The sequence below is a fragment of the Saccostrea cucullata genome, unplaced genomic scaffold (genome assembly GCF_032062105.1).
Source record: "Saccostrea cucullata isolate Sc308-1 unplaced genomic scaffold, CSIRO_AGI_Scuc_v1 ctg5737, whole genome shotgun sequence".
In the NCBI taxonomy this organism is placed as follows: Eukaryota; Metazoa; Mollusca; class Bivalvia; order Ostreida; family Ostreidae; genus Saccostrea; species Saccostrea cuccullata.
In genome coordinates, this window is record NW_026939914.1 from 22,393 (window position 1) to 31,039 (window position 8,647).

The window sequence follows — 8,647 nt, forward strand, 5'->3', positions numbered from 1 at the left end:
ATGATTAAAGCATGTACATACTCAAAAGTAAGTGTCAATTTTATATACGTCATTGTGTTTCAACTTTTGACTACTTGTCATTTTTAGGGGGTACAGCAGACATAACAGATATGACAGTGTCAAAAGCCTTGGTCAGATCGACGTAAGTGGAGTTCTGTTCCTGACACTTCTCTTGCAGCTGACGGCCCCATGGGGATCCAGGTTAGAATAGGTCCTCAGTACCCCCTTGCTTGTCGACCAAGGCGACTAAATGGGGCGGTCCTTCGGATGAGACCGTATAAACCGAGGCCCCGTGTCACAGCAGGTGTGGCACGATAAAGATCCCTCCCTGCTCAAAGGCCGTAAGTGCCGAGCATAGGCCTAAATTTGCAGCCCTTCACCGGCAATGGTGATATCTCCATATCAGTGAAATATTCTGGAGAGGGACGTTAAACAGTATACAATCAATCAATCAATCAATCTTGGCAGCTGACGTGCAGCGAAGACCATGTCGATTGTGCCGCGATTTATCCGGAAGCCGCACTGACTCTCGGGCAGGAGGCCATCCTCAAGGTGTTTAATGAGATGGTTAGGTAGAACTCGTGTTAGCGTCTTGCCTGCGATGGAGAGAAGGGAAATTCCACGGTGGTTGTCACAAGCCTGTCTATTTCCCTTTCGCTTGTACAGGTGGATGATTGAGGCATCCTTGAGGTCTTGAGGCACCTCCTCCTTCTCCCAAATGAGCTCAAAAAGATGGTGGAGTTTTTCGACTAGAGCCATGCCCCCTTCTTTGTAAATCTCAGATGGGATGGAGTCTCCGCCAGGTGCTTTTGCCATTTGACAGCAGACTACTAGTAATTGCTTTCTGGGTCTTTTCCAGCGTGGGAACGGCGTCCATTGACTGGTTGATGAGAACCTGGGGCAGTCGGTTGATGGCTCCATCGTTGAAAGTAGAAGGGCGGTTCAGAACGTCATTGAAATGCTCCGCCCACCTGTTGAGTATCTTTTCCTTCTATGTGATGAGTGTTAACCCGTCCGCACTGAGGAGAGGGGATGAGCCTGATGGAGTTGGCCCATAGACTTCCTTCAGTCCACGGTAAAAGTTCTTCATGTCATGAGAGTCGGCGTAGCGTTGGATCTCGTCAGCTTTGGCATTCAGCCAGGAGTCCTGCATATCCCGAAGCTTTTGCTGTACTGTGTTGCGAGTGTTCCTCAGAGCGTTTTTCTTGGCTGTGGAGGTGGGATCATCTAAATGAGCCTTGTAAGCGCGATGCTTGTCCTCCAGAAGCTGCGTAATCTCTGGACAGTTCTCATCAAACCAGTCTTTGTGTTTTCTGGTGGAGGGCCCCAGACACTCGAAGGCTGTGCTGTACACTGTATTCCAAAGTGTGCTCCATACTGCTTCCATGTCGTGGTCATCCAGCACGGTGGAGTTCGGGCGTTCTTCCAGGGTTTCAGCAAAGTACTGAGTGGTTGAAGGCAGCTTGAGCTTGCCAACGTTGAGACGTTTTGGAGCCGCGTTTTTAGTCTCCTCTGGGTTCGTCAGGGTAGGAGCGTATGCACTGATAATAGTGGCGAAGTTTCCTCGAGTGAGGGGGAGTCTCAACGTCATCAGGCGGTTGTTCACTCCTTTGGGTACGCCGACTAGCTTGCCAGCAAGCGTCGTCTTTATAGCAAAGCGTACGCCAGCTTCTCTTCGTCTCTCCTCGGCTCCTCGTCCACTCCAAAAGAAGGTTTAGCCAGCGCCTCTTTCACAAAGTTCACCTTCTCCAACCAACCTGGTTTCACTGAGAGCCGCAATGTCAATGTTATATCTCGAAAGTTCGCATGCGATCAGTGCTATGCGTCTCCGGGGTCTCTCTGTAGAGTCTCTGTCGAGAAGCGTTCGAACGTTCCACGATCCAAGGTACAGGCAAACAGCCTGGACATACCCCTGGCGACAAATCATGCCCCCACTATGAACCTCAAAAGCACGTTACACCTTTTTGTGGAGCAGATGATGTCCTTTCAAATTTTTTTCCGTGCGAGTTGGATTTTTGTGGCGTCAAACATAAGTCTGCTGAACATGCTTTTCAATATACAAAAGCACTACGTTGTGGCGACTTGGACGCAGCAAACACCATTAAAGACGCAGATGATGCCCTCTCTGCCTTGCGTCTTGGGAAAAAATTAAAACAAATGAACAATGGGAGTCGACAAAAAAAGAGGTCATGGAGGATATCCTTGAAAACAAGTGTGTTCAAGTCCCAGTCTTCTTAGAAAAGCTGAGAACCGCTAAGCAGTCCACAACCTTTGTAGAGGCCACCTATAACAACGAGTGGGGATCGGGACTGGATCGTACGGGAACACTAAATTCCAAACCGGAACACTGGCCGGGATCTAATACCCTCGGTGTCATGATGAAGAAAATCTCAAAAAAAATTCGAAAAAGGAAACTAAGCGACAGCATTAGTCGTAAACAAAAACAAGCACATCGTGAACAGTCTAGACAGCGAAATATCGTTCAGATGCTGAAGGATCTTAGAACTGCATCCGATAGTGACGTTTCTGGATGCAATGCCGATTCTGATAGCTCTGAAGGGGACAAATAAACATCCAAAATCCTCAATCCAGACGCTGTATATAAATGAATTGAACTTTTTGTACTATCACATAGGTACGTGTATTTAAACATTATTTACTTAGAAATGTAGAACTACCTCATGTGTAATTTAAACATAATATCTGTCAATGTCAGAGGGTTGAATTTGTATGAAAAAAGGAATAAGTTTTATCTTTGGTTAGAACAAAATAGATTCGACATTGTATTGATACAAGAAACTCATTATATAGATAAATTTAAAGAAAAATATAACTCAAATTGGAAAGGTATATCCATACATGCTTTTTCTGATTCTTCATATAGTAGAGGGGTTTCCATACTATTTCGTAAAGAACTTAATGTAAATATTCTTAATATGCACAAATCTGAAGATGCAAGAAAACTTTTAGTTAATGTCAAGGTAGATGACAACTTAATTACATTTATTAATGTATATGCACCTAATAGTGAAAATGCTCGAATAACCTTTTTCAACAGACTTAAAACATTTACTTCTTTGTATTCCTCTGAAGGAAGTAAAATATTTCTCTGTGGAGATTTTAATTGTAGCTGTGAAAAGAAAAGTGATAAATCGCAAAAGCGCTTATTAGAAATTTTAAATCAATTAGATCTTTTAGACCTTTGGCAATATAAACATCCTCAGAGAGATGGTTTTACCTGGTGCGATTCAGATAACTGTCCTAAAAGCAGAATAGATTATGTATTTGTAAGTAGCGATACTTTAAACTTTATGAAAAATATAATTATTAGACGCATACCAGGCACACACAATAAAAACACTAGAATGAGCGATCATAGATACTTAAAAACATCTGTGGATTTTAGCAAACAAGAACGCGGCTCCGGATATTGGAAATTAAACGTATCTCATTTAGATAAGACTGAATATAAAGAAGGTGTCATCAAGATTTTTAATGAATTAGATAAGTCGCTGGATTCAATTTCAAAATGGGAATTATTCAAAGTAAAGATTCGCGATTTCTCAATACATTATGCTAAACAATCAAAACACAACATAAAAATGAAGATACAGTTAGTTGAAAAGAAAATTGATGAACTTGAAAATCTTCCTAGCGCTCAAATTAATATGAACGAAAAAAGAAAATTGGAAAAAGATTTAGATGAAATGCAAAACGAATTAGCAAAAGGCGCACAAATAAGATCTAAAGCACAATGGATAGAAGAGGGCGAAAGAAACACAAGTTTTTTCCTTGGATTAGAAAAGAAAAACCAAACTAATAATACAATTTTTGAAGTACGAAATGAAACTAAGACATTTTCTTCAAATTCTGCACTTTTTACGAAAACCTTTACAGTAGTAAATTAATTGATAATGCTGAAATATCAGAATATCTACAAAATGTTAATTGTCCAGAATTAGAAAATAAAGAGAAGGAAAAATGTGATGCAATGCCTACAATAGATGAATGTAAAGAAGCTGTTTTCAATATGAAAAACAACAAATCTCCTGGCTTAGATGGTTTACCGTGTGAATTTTATAAATGTTTTTGGAACACTATAAGCTCCTTATTTTACGAAGTATTGCTATCCGTTTTTGACAATAAAGAGTTGACTTTTTCACAACGCATATCTCTTATTACAGTTTTATTTAAAAAAGGAGACAAGAATGATTTAAATAACTATCGACCTTTAAGTCTAACAAATACTGACTATAAGATAATAGCTTTCATATTTGCAAGAAGATTACAAAAAGTTATAGATCAATTAATAAGCAATGAACAATCAGCATATATTAAAGGACGTTATGTCGGAATTAATGCTAGAACTGTTTTAGATATTTATGAACATTGTATGGAAAATAATAGTGAAGGACTTTTGTTATTTATAGATTTTGAAAAAGCTTTTGATTCGATAGAATGGAATTTTTTATTTAAAGTACTAGAAAAATTTAACTTTGGGGAAAACTTTATCAGATGGATAAAAATTTTATACACCAACCCAATTTTTAAAGTAAAAAATAATGGTTGGATTTCCAAAACGTGTTCTATGTCTAGAGGCATAAGACAAGGGTGTCCCATTTCAGCCTTGCTATTTTTATTTGTCGCAGAAATATTAGCTATAAAAATAAAAAGTAATGAACATATCAAAGGTATTAAACTAAATGCAACTTCTCCAGAAATAAAAAATCTACAACATGCGGATGACATAACTTTAGCTTTAAAAGATATATCCTCATTAGAAACAGCAATTGAAAGTGTTCAAACTTTTTGCAACCATGCTGGATCAAAAATCAATCTGAATAAAACACAATGTATACTTTTAGGTAGTCTCAAGGATAGGCACTCAAATGTGTGTGGTATAAATGTAACTATTGATGCTGTTCGCTGCTTAGGTATTTTTATTGGTCATAACAAAGACCAATGCTACAACTTAAATTGGATTAAAATTTATGAAGATATGGAAAAACTGTTTGAATCATGGAAAAAAAGAAAATTAACAATTTTTGGAAAGTCTTGTGTAGTTAATTCTTTAGCTTTATCAAAATTAATATATGTTGGCTCCATATTACCAATTCCAGACTACGAGTTGATAAAAAAATTTAAAAGTAGTGTATTCAATTTTATATGGAACAAACGAGATAGAATTAAGCGAGATACTGTTATAGGCAAACAAGAAAAAGGGGGAATAGGATTAGTTGATATTGAACTAAAATTAAAGGCCTTAAAGGCATCTTGGGTAACAAGACTTAATGATGAATCTTGTATACTGAATAAAGTCATAAATGGATACCTGAATGAAATGAATATAGACATTAATTATTTACTTACATTGTCTGAAAGAAAACTCGAAAACTTTTCACTTATTTCTCACCTGTAAAACAATATGTTTTAAAAATTGGTAATATTTTGTATACGAAAGATCTCTTTGATGAAAATTGTAACTTTAAAACATTACAAGAAATTTCAAATACTTTGATAAATAAATCTAACTGGTTGTGTGAGTACAAGATTCTAAAAAAAGTAGTAACGAAACAGAGTAACATGTTTGATATGAAGTGTTGTATTTTTACCAAGACAACTTCTGTAAATTCTTTCAATTTTAACAGTGGTTTTAATTGTATTACAGATAAAAATGTAAGTTTTTCTATGAGAATATGTTGTCTAAAAAGTTTAAATATGCATGTTATCAATCAATATTAGGTCGAAACTTCTGTGTGAGTAAAGAATACTGGTGAAATATTTATAGAAATAAAATCAAACTCATGTATGATAAACGTCTAAGTGAATTTAATTATAAATTGTTGAATAATATTTTATGTTGTAATTCTTTTTTACAAAAATGTAAATTAAGAGAAAATGCAAAATGTGAATTTTGTGGAAATGAAAATGAAAATATAAAACATCTAATTTTTGATTGTAATAATGTAAAAGGTGTATGGCAAAAGTTGAATATTGTTATGAACTATGATGTGCAATGGAAACATATTGTTGTAGGATTTTACTTGGAAACAAATTCAAGAATTCGTTTTTATAATACTATAATATCATATTTGGCATATAAAATATATAAATTTAAAATGAAAAGCAGAATAGAAAATATTATACAAGAGAAGTTCATGTTAGAAAAAAGCATTAGATATTCATTAGAAAAAGATATAAATTTCATGTTAAATTGGTCAAAAACTGGTATGTTTAAAGACCTAGTCAAACTTTTAACAAATTTGTTATAATGACTTATTTTGTAATTTTCTTTTTCTTTGTTGTTTTTATGTTGGTTATCCTAAATCCCCGGGTTAACTGGCAATTGTAAATGGGTATTGTTGGAACTGTAATAAAAAATAAAAAAAAATAAATAAAAAAAAAAAAAAAAATTTCACGTATGTGTTTTTGTTGATGTCAATGTGTTCATCTTTTTGTTATTTTACAAAGCCTTTAATTTGTAAACCCGGTTCTTCCAGTGACCCAGGTTTACTGCGTCCATAAATTTTGTCAAGGCCTTAGCTGTTTTCGGCCTATCAGATTGCCGCGCAAGGCATCCTATTTATATACTTCTTGTTTATTCGGAGTGCTGCCGCGAAATTTTTGTGAACAAAAAAGCAACCACCACCTCCACTCCATCCAACACATTTTTTTTAACCACATAATTTTATTTGTGTGTCCGGAGGCGCTTTTTATGCACCACTTTTGTTTCCAATTAAGTTTGATGTTGTATTTTACCTCATTATCACATCTGTATGTTGTAACAATATTGTGGCTGGGAGACCACTGTTTTGTAATCATTTATTGAACTGCATTTCTGGTCAAGCTTTCCATGATTCTGGTATGTATCCCAGCCAAATTCTTTGGTAATTGTTTTTATAAATGGATTTCATTTTTCGTCATTTAAATAAATGACAAGATTTTTACACTTAAAAAAAAAAGGTACAGTGGGATGATCCTTGTTTTCTTCTTGTTCCCTTTGTTGTTTCAACCTTGTGTAGGGTCCCCACCAGCCGCGGTAAACTGACTAGGGATGTGTGGAGCAGGCAATGTTTGGGATACCTTTTCTAATCCGCTCCTCTTGCCATGGAGGTGAGCAGTGCGTTCCTAAAGAGGGCTGCTCAGTCGCGCAGGTGGCTGCCGAACTCCAACGCTAATCCGGTCAGTGAAGAGCGACCCTATGGCCTGTGCCGCCTGTGTGCAGGTCTGCGACTAGCGACTTCCAGTGTACCCGCACCTGTCACCTTCGTTGCTCGCCTTTCGCCACAGGGCTTTGGGGTGGATGAAAGAAGGGATGGAAGATGATCAATGACTTGCGCAGTGAGTTAAAGTGAAGAAGGGTTGCGCGTCGCCAACCTCACTCTCTCGTCTGCAACCATCTAGATCCAGTGGCAAGACAGATGTCAGGACGTCTGGAGATGGAGACAGATGCAGTGGATGACCAAGACGTGCTATATGTGCCTTGCTTTGCTCCAAGCATTCCACGGTGCTTGCAGTGTCTCCCTTCTTCTCCGATGAACCATGACGGTTTTCTCCGCAGAGTTCGCTATGCACAGTCTTTACATGCGTTATAGGTGGGCAATCTCTCAATCAACGGGGATTTGAGATGTAAGCGATTTGTGTAGAGAGTGCTCTCCTAGTGGGATCTCCCTTAAGAAGTTACGGTTCCTTCTACCCGGAGTAGTTGAGGGAAGGGGCGTCAGACCATTGCAGGTCGTGAGACACTGCCCACTGCCCATAATTTAAATTTAGCATTTCTAGATACATCGATTGACTAGTTCAAAAAGTTTGATAATTCGAAAGTGAGTGAAAAATTGAGAAAAACATACTGCATGCAGATAGTAAATATCACCTGTTGGTCTTAAAATAATATGAGAAGAAAATTTAGATAACATTTTCATCATTTTCAATATATATGAGGACCCTTTTAACCAAAATTATCTAAATGTAATGAAGGGCTGTCATATCCAAATAAAATTATACCAAAAATGTTTTACTGGTTGAGGGTGGTCTTTGGCTACAGTCTGTCATTGTTCAGGGGGGATACCTCATTATTTACTATATACTCCACAGAAATTAAATATTTTTTTTATTTCTATGATATGCCAAAACTATTAATATTAAAATATAATTTTTGTGTGATTTGGTTTAAGGCATGTATAAACGAACATTGTATGACAAAATTTTGGTTAAAAAGTGTATTTCAAAAATCGCTACTAAAGTAGGTGAAATGCCTATCAAATGCTATGGTTCTTTAACACAAGAATGATAGGTGTGCACTGTGCAATAGGTATAAGGTATCACACCGGTAATTGTTTTCACTATATAATTCTATATAGAATAAAAAATCGTTAAAAATCAGGTATTTGTTTACATGAAAAAATATTTAGCAGAAGGTGTTAAACATAAACTGTCACATTAGCTGACACCAAAAAACAGGGTACCCACACGGCATTTTCGGACTTTTTCCATCTGCAAACAGGGCTACCCTCAAATCCACGTGTTTTCACAGTGTTTATAAACACCTCGAGTGCACTACAGGAAGTAGCCTCCTATGCCATGAAAAAAATAGTTCCTGTCCAAAACCTTTATTTATTCACAAAGTACATAAAATTTACTAGGCACA

General features: G+C 36.8%; 1 pseudogene; it reads left to right on the plus strand.

Annotated features, from left to right (window-relative positions):
• Positions 1-1,778: 1,778 nt before the first annotated feature.
• Positions 1,779-3,123, plus strand: LOC134254285 (uncharacterized; annotated as a pseudogene).
• The last annotated feature ends 5,524 nt before the right edge of the window (positions 3,124-8,647 follow it).